Below are 11,799 nucleotides of genomic sequence, written 5' to 3' on the forward strand. Positions count from 1 at the left end.
TGGCCTGGGACTATGCGGTTGCCCCATGCTGGAACCGCAGGTAAGGGGGAAGCGGGGGTAAAGGGCAAGGGAGGAGCCCCAGGGAAAAGTGTTGGGGGAAGCAGCTCCTCCCCCACCCCATGGCCAGCGCCGTGCGCTGCAGCTGGTCACAGCCCATGTGGGGCCACCTTTGTCTGCTCCAGACAGCCCTGCGCAGGTTGAGAGTGGCTGCAGCAAGGCGCGCAGGCCATGGGCAGGTGCAGGGCTGCTTTTCCCCCCCCCACCCACATTCAGCTTTTCCTTGGCTCCTTCCCAGGGCAGAGGAAAGCAGCCCCTCCCCCGACACATGGCCTGTGCTCCACACTGCAGCTGCTTGCAGCCCATGCAGGGGTGTCTGGAGCAGGCACAGGCAGCCCCAGGCAGGCTGTGAACAGCTGCAGTGTGGGGCACCAGGCATGGGGCAGGGAGGGGCCACTTCCCCCCCCCCCATGCTCATCACCACACCTTGTAACCTGGCCCTGCTGCCAGCCTGGGCCCCATGCCAGCTCTGGCCTCGCCCATCAGGGCTGCATGTGGTGACAGCAGCTGCGGCCTCCCTGCTTGCCACACTGGGCTAGGTTTGCCACAGCTGCCTCTGTGCTGCCCAGCGCACAAGTCCTGGGTGGGCAGCAGCAGCCAACGCTGCCTGGTGCAGCAAGCTGGGGGGCCACAGCTGCTGCTGCTGCGTGAAGCCCCAATGGTCGAGCCTAGAGCTGGCTCAGAGCCCAGGCTGGCAGTGGAGTGGGTTACAAGCTGGTGCTGAGCACGGGGAAAAGCGGCCCCTTGCTCGCCCTGTGGCCAGTGCCCTGCACTGGAGCCATTTGCAGCCCACATGGGGCAGCCTGTGCCTGCTCCGGACAGCCTCACATGGGCTGCGAGCACTTGCAGCAGGGAGTGCTGGCTATGGGGCAAGGCAAGGGGCCACTTTTCCCCACACTCAGAACCAGCTTCTTCCCTGCTGGCAAGCAGGGGGTCAGGGCTGTGCACTGCCCCCAACCTGTACCGCAGGGCTAGGGGGCACTGGGAGTGAGCACATGTGGGAGCCAGCAGGAGCACGAGGCCCACACCAGTGTCCTGGGGCCAGTGCCAGCGGGGCCCAGAGCAGGGTAGCAGGAGTGCAGGGTCCCAGCCGGCAGGGACTCTGTGGAGCTGGGACAGCTCCCTCCTCTCCCTGCTGGTGCAGCTCAGCCCGGCTCCACAGACCCCTGTCAGCCTGTACTCCGCTTTGGGCCCCACTGGTGCTGGCCTTGGGACATTGGTCCCAAGACATTAGGACAATGGTCCCAAGATGGTGACCAGGGGGCCTGGCACCTGTCAAGGGGCATGGCACCTGTCAAGGGGTGGGGCTACCCATGCGGCCCTCGACAGCCTGCCAAAACTGGGTAAGTGGCCCTCCACCCAAAATAATTGCCCACCCCTGATCTAGCCCAAAATACTAAATTCTGTAAACACAGCGAGCGTGTCCCCACGAGTGCACACATGCAATTTGCAGTACTGCAGACCCATTTGCGGCATTGAACTGTACATGCTGGCATTCACCACACTGCTAATTTGCAGTATGGGAGGGTTGACACCAGGAGGTCCTAGTGTCAAAAAACCAGAAAAAAGGGTGGCTCTGGCTGCTGGCTAGGCTCCATGCACCTGGATCACCAAATGTTTGGTTTTTAAGGAAAATTTTTTGTGTTCCAAGTCAAATTAGCCAAATCAATTCCAAATCCATAAGTCATTCAAAACCCATATATGGCCCTGCTACCAGCAAACATCCTCCACCCAGATGCTTCCAAATCCTTTGACGGGCATCCTACATGCAGACCAAGCCAAGAGGCTTGGGGTTCTGATGCCTCCAAGTTTTGCTTGCCCTCAGCTGTACAGCTGCAAGAGCAAGCTAGGGAGGAGTCTTCCATTTCCATAAAGTGTGTGTAAAATCATTGGAAGTGAATGTGGGAGACTAACTATACATTACCTCTGCCCAGGTACTACCTCCTTGCCAGAAAAACAGTTATCCCAGTAGGAAAACTACCTTAGTGGTCATGGTGTTACCTCTGTGCCTGGATCACCAATGCTGGAGCCTCAGAAGGCCCCAAGGACTCCAGGTAAGGCTGCTGGGGCCAGCTCTGGTGCTCGCCCGAGCCTACCCTGCTCCAGTCGGGGCAACTTCCTACACACCACAGCACGTGTGCAGGGATGTTCCGTGGGGACAAACAGCAGCAACACACATTTCTGCTGCTGCTATATGTCCCCAAGGAATGCATGTTCCCACTTGCGAGGACAGTAATCCCAGTGAGGTCAGCAATTTACAGCTGGAGAAACAGAAGCACCTGCCAGTCCCAAGGTTCAGTGGAATGCAAAGTGGCACATGGCCTGCTTTGCCTCCTTTTCACCTTCTGCATCCTGCTCTGAGAATGACTTAGAAGGACCCTGGGATCTGGGTTGCTCTCATATGTGAAATAGAGATCACCTGAAAAAGATTAGAAAAGGGTTATGATGGGAATCAATGGGTGCAGTGTATTTCCAGAATGTCCCCAAGTAGCATGATTAAGGTGCACAGCTGATGCCTTCAAGTCTGAGAAAAATCAAACTATACTTGCTCCTGAATTTTTCCCTTGGCATTTTTGGTACCATGGGCTTCTCTCCCAAGGTGAGGTTTGTAATAACACTCCTGTCTGTATACAATGAATGTTACTTTGGGGACAACAGCAGTGTAACTTGAAGGAGATACTGTGTTAGAAGTAGAGGTGCACAGATACATTGGTCTGATATCGGATCGGTACCAATATGAAGAAAATTTGCTATATCAGATATCGGCCCTATGGGGCCAATAGTTTGGCCAATAAATACCAGTGCTGCGTGCAGCTGCAGTGCAGCACGGTGCAGAGCTGGCATCATGGAGAGCTGCCTGCAGCTGGTAAGTCGGAAGGGGAGGGAGAAAGGGGGAGAGAAAGGGTGTGGGGGGCAGATCAAGGCCCTCCACAGTGAAGGAGGGGGCAGAAGCAGGTGTGGCCCAGCCAGGATGGGGGGGGCACAGGATGGAGGCGCAGCTCATTGGGTGGGAGCAGCTCCCACTGCTGCTTGCACCCTGGGAGGGTGGGGGGTTGCCCCCGGATCTGCGCAGCGCGGGGTGGGTGACAGCTACAGGGTGGAGCCAGCGCTGCGTGGGGCTGTTCTTGCCAGGGGCTGGACGTGGAGCAGACTCCAGTGGCCCTGGGAGGAGGCTGCAGCCACCCCAAATTTCACCACAGGTCAGCTCCCAGCCTTGTGTCACCACCCAGTGCAGCCGTGGCTTTTCCTGGCACTTGGGTGGAGGAGGGGCGTTCAGCTGGGGCTGCACCAGGTAGCAAGTGATGGCATGGAGCTGGAAGAGGAGCTGCAGTGAAATTTGGGGTGGCTGAAGCCTCCTCCCAGCACTGCTGGAGCCTGCTCTGAGCCCAGCCCCTGGCAAGAAAAGTCCCATGCAGCACCGGCTCCGGCTCAAACCTGCAGCTACCACCCTCTCCATGCCCCACAGATCTGGGGGCACACACCCTCCTGCCCTCCCAGGATGCAAGCAGTGGCGGGAGCTGCCCGCACCCCACGAGCTGTGCCTCTGTTCCGCGCTGTCCCCCACTCCCCCACCCTGCCCCGACTGGGCAGCGCCTGCCCCAGCCCCACTCCCTCCCTCACCGCGGGGGGCACTGATCTGCCCCCACCACATCCCTTCCCTCCTCCCTCTCCTTCTACTACACAGGACTTACCACCTGGACGCAGCTGTATCGGATCGGTATCAGCCAATATGCCTCCTTAAATATGGGCTATCGGTATTGGCCCCCAAAATCTCTATTGGTGCACTCCTAGTTAGAAGTCTATTTAAAAGACCATATTAGAAAAACTACACGAGTAGGCTGGAAAGAGAATTCCACTTCTGAGTGTTTCCATGGAAACAATATAACCGACCAGTGTTAATATATTATCAGGGTTACCTCATCAGAACAAACTCTCATTGGCTAATTACATTTTGATTATACAACACTATTCCTAGCCTCACACAGAAGCAGTTGTCTCATGCATATTTGCCTTCTCTGGGGTGTTGCAAACACCACAGCGATCTCCGTATAGTCACATATAGACAAGTTATGATTATGCCTATAGCACTTGTTTTGTCTGAAGGATCAAAGTGCTTTACAAGTATTAGTATAACTTTATTGTGGGACTTCTGCATACCTAATGATTTCATAAAAATGTAAGTACACTGGTGGGCAACTGAAAAAATATACAAGTTGGTAGAAATGTGATTCAAGAATTAGCTACCATTCTTCCCTTCTCTTCCTCCACCCCCTATACATTTTCCCCTTTTTTCCCCCACCTTATCTTTCCATCCTTCACTGACATTTTGTCTCTCTGCTGCTTCCCCATGAATGGCTAACTGTTGAGTGAAGGAACTGTGACATCAAGAGGCAAAGGCATATATATGTTTGATTCAAACCGAATGGCTGGACCAAAAAAACCCCATCCCTCCAAGCTTAGGTATATCTTTTTAGTAGTAAAATATTTCTAGGACTTCTTTTACACACAACATAATTTTACAAATAGGACTTAATTGCTTAGTTCTTTGTGAGATAAAGAGGGCCTGGAAGTTTGTTTTGGTTTGTTTTATCTTCCTTGTTTTCCTTTAGAAATATCAGGCATGTCAATTCCTGTCTTTCCTAATTTTTGCTGCAAAACTTCCTGAGGATATTAGGAGTTGTAGTTGGGAAGTTTGCACACCTTAATTGGAGTGCTGGTGGCAAGCCTTTACGATTTCCATCTCCAAAATGTTTTTTGTTATTTGGCTTAAATGTTCACATAACACAGTCTTAAACCTTGATTTAAAATCCTTTTCCCTCTACTTTTACTCTTCGTTTTCCTGCTGTCGGTAGTTCTCCGGCCATCACAGAATTTGTTCAGCTCCAACGTTCTACAGTAAAATACAAACAGAAATTTAAAATATAAAATGAAATAGGAGAGTATTTTTTAGACCAACTACATAGGGCAGAAGGGCAATTTTTTGTTACTTGCTGGTCACAGGTAAGACTTAGGAGCAGACACTATAAATGGTTGAACTATATATAATGGAACTGAATGTCTGGCTAAGCTTTAGAGTTGCTTTTTATGGTTTATATGTGGTCACGTTAACATAAAGCACTTACATTTATTCCCCCAAACCAATTATACTAGTATACCAGAGGGGGTTTTTTTACCATGATATTACAATACATCTCATAGCAAATCCTAATGATAAAAGGCAAGCCTCAGAAAAACTTGTCAAAACTATTTACAGTTGGTAGAAAGTTCAAAGAGGCTACACAGGAATTTAGATTAATTGGAAATCTAAGCAAATTAGAAAGAATATAAATATCAGACTTGAAAAACCTTCCAGTTTATGTTGCAAACATAATGCATGCTCTTGATCTGTGTTGCTTTTTAAGAGGTGAAAATTCCATGATAAATTGATGTAGCTCCTGGGATGAATAAAATCAATAATGTAATAACATTGAGTTAATTCCTAGTTGACATTGATTGAGAATGAGTACATAGAATTTGAGGTCTCCTTCCATATATAAGCAGATATTGGTAAATCCAAGACAGATTTCCAATTAAATGTTGCTATTTCAGAGTAGACTAAAATGAAATAACACATGATAAAGAGAGTATGCAGAGAGAAAAGTTATTTAAACCGACGCCTACTATGCAGTCTATGATTCTTAAATAGGAATATTTGGAGGAGTTAAAACTGCCCTCAGAATGTGTGCTGGATTTCATCATCTCTGATATATTTTCCCATAGTTATTCCTGATCGGATGTAGCCTTTGGAGATAGTTTGGGATGTGAAACCTTCGTTTAAAAGACCTCAAAACTTGCCACAGAGGTCTGCTACTATTTTCCCATATAAGACAAGAGAAGGGAGAGAAAAGTAAATGTGGAAAACTAACACCTGCTTTCTCATAGGCCAGTTTCCTACATCTGTTCTGTGTATATCTATGCAGCTTCCAGAGTGCTTCTGAGTGCACTATTGAGGAGAGAGCCCAGCCCAACCGCTCCCACTGGACGTGTGCCAAACCTGGAAATGAGCTAGTGAAGACACCTTGAGGTTGCCCCCTGCTGCTGCACTCAAACACAGCAGAAAGAAAAAGTTTGTGACTGGTGGTGGGTGGGGCACTTCAGGACCTCTTCACTGCCTTCTTTTTAGGAAGGGTATGTGTGGAAGAGGTCGAAGGGGCCCTACTTACAGCAGTGCACTCCTAGGCACTACAGAAGCAGTAAAGGTGTATCCTCAGAGTTATAGCTGCTTACACTTAACTTCTGACAACATGCAGAGGCAATTCAGCTAGGTATTGCCCATATCACAGCTATGAGCTTTATCTCAGTCTGGTTTGGGCACCCTGATAAGAAACACTAATTGCAGAAACTTTTTGTTTATGTTGCACAGGCAATAAAGAACCCAAGGGTGGCTTTCAAATTCTAGCTTGGCTTTACAGAACTAAGAGTTCAGGGGGAAAAAAAACCCATGTTCTTATAATTTTGTAACCAGAACAGATTTGATCTGGAGTCATTCAAGATCCACAAGTATGGAACCATGTGATGACATTTTCTATATAGTCATTTTCAGAACAGAATTGCACTTTAAAACCAATGGAAAGGCTTCCACTGACTTCAGTGGAGTTGCGTCAAGTTGTTAGTGACTACCCCAGGCCAATGAAGGATGTCTTTGCAGGGCCAGAAATAGAATCCAGATTTCCTCAGTCCTAGTTTTGTACTTTAAATATGAAATCATTTCTTTCCTCCTACCAACTGTGAAACTTAAAACTCAGCTGGATTACTTCTCTAATTAAAATGTAGATGTATACTTACATAGAGCACAACCCCACTTTCAAAGATGACCCACTCAGTGACACGGGTGCCTGCCTGTACTGATGGTGGGGTGGCATAGCTACTTATTGCTCTAAATCATGGATGCTCAACCCGGAGCCCATGAGCCAGATCCAGCCTGCAAAGCCATGTCATATGGCCCACGGGGCTCCCCCAGGTCTAAAAACATGGCTGTAGGAGAGTGGTGGCAGCATTAATTGCTGCTCCCATGCTGTCAATTTTCCAGATCTGTGTGGAGCCCCACAGGCCAGATATTATGGCCCTGCATGCTAGGTCAGGCACACAGAGGTAGGCAGGGGCAGCTCAGGCCTAATTTCAGCACAAAAGGCCAGGCAGATATAGCACAGGGCTTGATTCTTGTGTATAGGGTACAATCCAGCACTTGATCTGGCTTACTTGGCTAGGAGATTGAGCACCACTACTCTGGATACAAGGCTTTAAGCAAAATCACAATCTCTATGGATTCATCTACACATGCACGTGCTTACTTCACAGTGAACCTCCCTAATCCCAAGTAAATATGCTACCTGCAAATGGAAGTAGAAAGTTTACACAAGATTAGTAATGGTGCCGTAGTGCTCATGTAGATGCCTGACTGGGATCAAAATCTGTTCCTGGTCAGCCATCCACCAGGGGGCAGGAGATAGCTCCCTGCCCCTGGGAGCTGTCTGCTGCCTGGGCGGGCTCCGTCACAGAAGCCCAGGCAGGAACTGTGTCCCACTGCCCCAGCAGCAGGGAGCTCTAAGCCCCCTGCTTCAAGATCACAGTCAAGGAGCAGGGACTGGGAGATCCTTATCTCCCAGTCCCCACTCCACCATTGTGATGGGGAGCAGGGGGCTGGGAGTCCCTTATTGCCAGCTCCACAATGGAAGGGCTGATGCTGGGAGATCCTTATCTCCCAGCCTGAGCTCTGTGGTCATGAAGCTCAGGCTGGGAGACTCTTCTCTCCCAGTGCTGGTTTGTGGAGCCAGTGCTGGGAGATAAGAATTTCCCAGTCCGTGCCCCATGACTGCAGAGCTCAGGATGGGAAATAATGATCTCCCAGCACTGACTCTGCCATCACTGAGCTGGCACTGGGAGCTCCCACCTGGTGGAGTCGGGGGAGCCTGTTCCCCACCCAGCTCTGTGAGTTCAGAGCTGATGGGGAACAGGCTGGGGGCTTGTTCCCCACTCAGCTCCACACTCATGGATCTGGGCAGGAAACAAGCCCCCCAGCCTGTTCCCGCACCCGCAGCTCTGTGCCCATGGAGCTGGGCAGGTAACAAGCTGCCCAGCCTCCACCTGGTGTGCAGGGCAGGAACTGGGAACTGTCCTGGTCAGAGACAGGTGCCAAACCCATGCCCCAATCAGGTGATTGAGTCACGGGGCTTGGAAAAAGCTGCAGGGGTGGGGTAGGTCCCAACCCCCTGTACCCATCTGCTGGCAGATCATGGCAGGGCACTGGGACCTGCCCCTCCCCTGCTGCTTTTTCCAAGTCCCATGCCCCTGATCAAGGAGCCAGGGCCAGGAGCTCCATGCTGCCAGAGTAGGGGGATATTGTCCCTACTCCAGCAGCAGGCAGAGCCCGGACAGCTGCTCCCTGCCAACATCTGGGCTAGCACCTGGGGGGAGCCCAGAGCTCCCCCCAGTGGAGGCAGAGGCCCATTTCAGGGCTGGAGGGAACTGGGTGTCTACAAATGCGCTCCCTTAATGCGCCTTTAAAATGGCAATTTTATGCTATTCGTGCCTAAATTTGATACCTGCATAAAGCAGGTATTGAATGTAGGCGTGGCTACTAAGTCATAAAAGTGAACATGTAGATGCATTAATGTTTTGTATGTTCATTGACTTGGGACTAACTTTAGGTGCGCATAAAAGCACATGTAAATACACCAAGTATATAGGAATCTGTGCTACACACAGCAGTTGATAGCCACATGAAAATCACATACATCATCAAACAATGCAGTTTGGCTCCTACTTGTATAAACAGGCTTATGAATTTATTTATTTATTTATTTATGTATTCTATTTTCTGCCTACTGATCTCTCAGTCTTGCTCCCACTGAAGTCACTGGGAGTACTATCACTGGCTTCCAGACAAAAAGCAGTACCCTGTAGCCTACCAGTTGGCACACTGAGGAGGGAGAGAGGGGATCCTGGGTCCCTAGTCCTGTCAGTGAACATTTGAGGGGGTTGTTTGTGAGGGGGCGGGGTTAAATCCAATGACTTTAAAAAGTATAAGCAGTCAGAGAATGAACCCCAAGAGTCACCCTGCCCAGCTCAGTGCTCTAAACACTAGGTTCCAAAATAATGCTCTCTCAAGGTTTTTTTTCCTGGATCCATGACTCCTGCATTCTTGCCTGAACATTGGCCCAGATTCTACAGGGGAAGAGTGTCCACTCTGTCCAAGACACAACAGACTTTCTACAAAAACTTAAAAACATAGACCACCTTCCCAGCATCACCTTCCTAGCCACCATGGATGTTACCAACTCATCAACATCCCACACCAGGATGGCATCCAAGCTTGCCTTGCGTATCTACAAGAGCAAGATTACAACTCAGAGTACAGACCTAAAGATATTACTGAACTTATCCACACACACAACAACTTTACTTCCATATACCAACACTTCCTCCAGATGATGGGCACAGTTATGGGCATCAAAATGGCCCGACAATATGCCAACCTTTTTATTAGCCACCTGGAAGAAGAATTCCTTGAGGAATGCACCATCAAACCCTTGCTATACTTAAGATATATCAATGACATCTTCTTCATTTGGACTGAAAATCTGCAATCTCTGATTTCTATCAGAAATTCATCAGTCATCATGCCTCCATCATACTATCTCTTGAATACTCCAGCACCAACTTTTCCTTTTTAGACACTATGATCATTGTCCATAATGGTAAAATACATACCACCATATACAAGAAACCCACAGGCCAACATACACATCTGCACAGAACCAGCAATTGCCCTAAACACACCAAGAAAGTTGTAATATACAGCCAAGCCCTCTGATACCACTGAATTTGCACTCAGGAGAACACCCATGATTGTCACCTCACAAATCTCAAAAGGGCTTTCACTCAACAAGGACACTCCTCCAGAGAGATAGATCACACTTTTTAAAGAGCCATCCAGATACTACACGAATTGCTGCAGTACAGAAAAAAAACCCCATGAATTGCACACCACTAGTTAAGACATATCATCCCTCTCTGGAACCTATATGGAAAATCCTGAAACAATTGCAACCCATACTAGAAGAAGACCCAATTCTTAAAGAGATCTTCCCAGAACCACCCATCCTAGCCTTTAAACAAGAACTGAACCTTGCCAACTGCATCACCAGAAGCAAACTTCCTACGGCCCAAAACACACTGGATGGATCCAGACCATGCCATGACAAGAAATGTAAAACCCGCCAATGTATCACCACCACTCCCACAATAACTCCCACAACAGAACCATCACCATTCCTGGATCTTACACCTGCACCTCCAGAAATGTCATGTATTTCACCCAGTGCACCAAATGCCCTGATGGAAGATATGTAGGAGAAACCACACAATAACTGTGCACCAGAATGAATGCACACTGGAAATCTATCAAATACAAGAATACCCAGTTACCTGTGGGGCATATTTCTCACAAGAAAACCACTCTCTCTCCAATCTCTCAGTTCTAATCGTCAAAGGGAATTTACAAAACACCTTTCACAGGCAAGCCTATGGACCTCACTTCATCAGCTTACTAAATACAAAAAAATGTGGACTAAATATAGACATTGGATTTATGACATATTATAACCTGCCTAACATCTGATACCCCAGGTGACTGCTCTATTGTTTACCAGCTATATTCCTATCACCAGATCTGCATCCTTCCCACACCTGTCTTTCACCCATTGACTGCCTCAGTTTGCATTTTCACTGACTGGCTTTCTCACATGCATACTGGTCTCTGGCTTTTGTTCTATTCTATCCAGGAAGAGCACACACCAACTGCAGATGCTTCCTCAGCCTGACAAAGGGTGTTTGTACCCAAAAGCTTGCAAAGAAGAATTTTTCCAATTATTTTAGTTGATCTAATGAAAGATATCAGAGCCACCCTCCCCACAGACATACAGCCTAGTCTTTAGGTTAGTGGTTAGGGTTTGTCTTGGTAGGTGGGTTTGAATTCCCTTAAGCTGAGGGGGCCTAGAGCCCAGGTTTCTCATATCTTGGTTGTGTGCTCTACCCTTCAGCTGTCGTATAAAAGAGGGGGACAAGAACACTTGCTCTAACTCCATTTTAAGAGAATGAGACCTGCCCAGGTTTTTCAAAGAACATGTGTGGGTGCCTACTCTCCAGAGTAGCTTCTGGGTTCAGGATCTCAAGTGGATGGAAGTGACTCCCCTGCAGCTGTATGTCAGCCACCTAAGAGATGGCAGGGAGTTCTCCCCTGCACTCAGTGTTTCATATTGGCTAGGTCTAGGCAGCTCCCCCTGCCCTGGAGGACAGGGTTTGGGCATCTGAGGCACCTTACTCTCCTCATGCACTAAATAGGGAGCCTGAGCACCCCTGACTGGATTCATGATTCCATTCTGGGGAGCCAAACATTGCTTAAAAATTAGCACCTTACATATAGATGCCCTGGATCTGGCTCTAGGTTTGTCATAATCGTAATGGCTGCTGTTGAAAAGCTAATGAATAAGGGAAGCAAGCTGTCAGATGTGACCTCCATGACACAAGCTTTTACAATAATATGCAGGGATCAGGGAGACCACCTTTATGCCTGAGTATTATATAAATAAACCATGGGTTCTTTGGCAGCAGTGCAATTCATTCAACTTTTCCTATAAAATTAAAACAGTCAATCCCCTTGTTATGGGCAGCTTTAACCTCTGCAGGAGCGCCCCCCCACAC

General features: G+C 48.7%; 1 long non-coding RNA gene across 2 annotated transcripts in view; it reads right to left on the bottom strand.

The window, feature by feature from the left end:
* Positions 1-11,799, bottom strand: part of LOC109299881 — a 60,836-nt gene that overhangs the window by 15,130 nt on the left and 33,907 nt on the right. Inside the window, exon 4 of one of the 2 annotated variants that reach the window (XR_002098045.1) lies at positions 4,844-4,948. This is a non-coding gene — a long non-coding RNA (uncharacterized LOC109299881). Of the gene's footprint in view, positions 1-3,911; positions 4,949-11,799 lie in introns of those variants that run through there. The other variant, XR_002098044.1, reaches the window with a different exon arrangement.

This window comes from Gavialis gangeticus, unplaced genomic scaffold, assembly GCF_001723915.1.
Source record: "Gavialis gangeticus isolate Ggan-Ray unplaced genomic scaffold, GavGan_comp1, whole genome shotgun sequence".
Lineage (NCBI taxonomy): Eukaryota > Metazoa > Chordata > Crocodylia > Gavialidae > Gavialis > Gavialis gangeticus.